This window comes from Pteropus vampyrus, unplaced genomic scaffold (genome assembly GCF_000151845.1).
Source record: "Pteropus vampyrus isolate Shadow unplaced genomic scaffold, Pvam_2.0 Scaffold20860, whole genome shotgun sequence".
NCBI classification, from domain to species: domain Eukaryota; kingdom Metazoa; phylum Chordata; class Mammalia; order Chiroptera; family Pteropodidae; genus Pteropus; species Pteropus vampyrus.
In genome coordinates, this window is record NW_011909641.1 from 1 (window position 1) to 1,329 (window position 1,329).

Here is a 1,329-nt window from a genome sequence, read left to right on the forward strand (position 1 = left end):
GATGTGACTCTAAAAGAATTTGTACAAGAGAGTTAGGGGGTAATGGGACTGCTCTGAATCCTGATTTGGGAGGTGGTTACATGAATGTACACATGCGTTAACTTTCATAGACTTGTACAACTCTCCTCTAACATCAAGTGTACTGTATAATTTGAAATTTTTAAAAATCAAATGAGAAAAAAAAATAATCGTCTGTCACCCAGTTCACACATACGATAAATACACCTAATAAAAAATATCTCTGGGATGGGGTCGGTCAATAGAAGCCGAATTCAGAATATATACCCGCAGGTGGGAACGAGAAGGGCAGTAACTCACAGGCATCATGTGCAGTTTGGTTATGTGAAGCGGGTAAGTGACATTCTTTTTTTTTTTTTTTTTTTTTTATGCCTACAGCACCTGGTCTTCCTAGGTGGTCTCCCATCCAAGTACTAACCAGGCCTGACCCTGCTTAACTTCCGAGATCAGACGAGATCAGGCGTGTTCAGGGTGGCATGACTGTAGACGGTAAGTGACATTCTTGAGTTACTGGGCACAATCTGGTAATTCTCTGAAAGGGCAAGATAGTTGTGATTTGTAATGTTTCATTTCCATGAATTTTGTCTTCATGGTCTCTTACAACAGCCTTAAGGGAGAAAATTTAGGCTTAGAAATGGTAAAGGATTTGCCCCATTTTGATCTCGGTTCCGTCTGGTTCCTGAGTGGCCACTAAAGCCACAGTGAGGTGAGGATTACATCGTGATTCTTTTCTTTTCTCTGCTGTACCCTGAGACTACTCCTTAATCCTCTGTGCTCTTAAAGTCCTGCTCTTCCTTTAAAGCAGTGATGGAAGGGGCGGGGGGTTGCCTCCAAGGGACATGTGGCATTATCTGGAGACATTTTTGGTTGTCATCAGCATCTGGTGGGTAGAAACTACAGATGATGCTAAACATCCTACAATGTACAGAACAGTCCCCTGCACAAAGCATTTTTAGCTCCAAATGTTGCTAGTACAGAGATTGAGAACTTCCTGGTTTAAAGGAAGAAAGGAAACATGGATTAAACGTATCCATGAGCCAGACACTGTGCTAGGTATTAAGTTCTTATCTCAGTTATCTCCTCAAGACCCTTATGAGTAGGTATTATTAACCCCAATTTATAACTTAGAAGGTTATTGCTCAGACCCACAAAGCAATGTGCCCAAATCCCAGTGATGAGACAAGAAGCTTCTGTGATTGCAAAGCTCAGGGTGCCTGCAATGTGGTGCCCCTGGGGTGGGCTGGACCCTCCTTAAATCTCTCTTTAATTCTATCTCCTCTGGTTTCAAAAACCACCTCTAAGAGATCTACA

General features: G+C 42.2%; 1 non-coding gene across 1 annotated transcript; it reads right to left on the bottom strand.

The window, feature by feature from the left end:
• Positions 1-387: 387 nt before the first annotated feature.
• LOC111735256 lies at positions 388-506 on the bottom strand. The gene has a single exon (XR_002778732.1). It is a non-coding gene; the product is annotated as a 5S ribosomal RNA (ribosomal RNA).
• Positions 507-1,329: the final 823 nt, after the last annotated feature.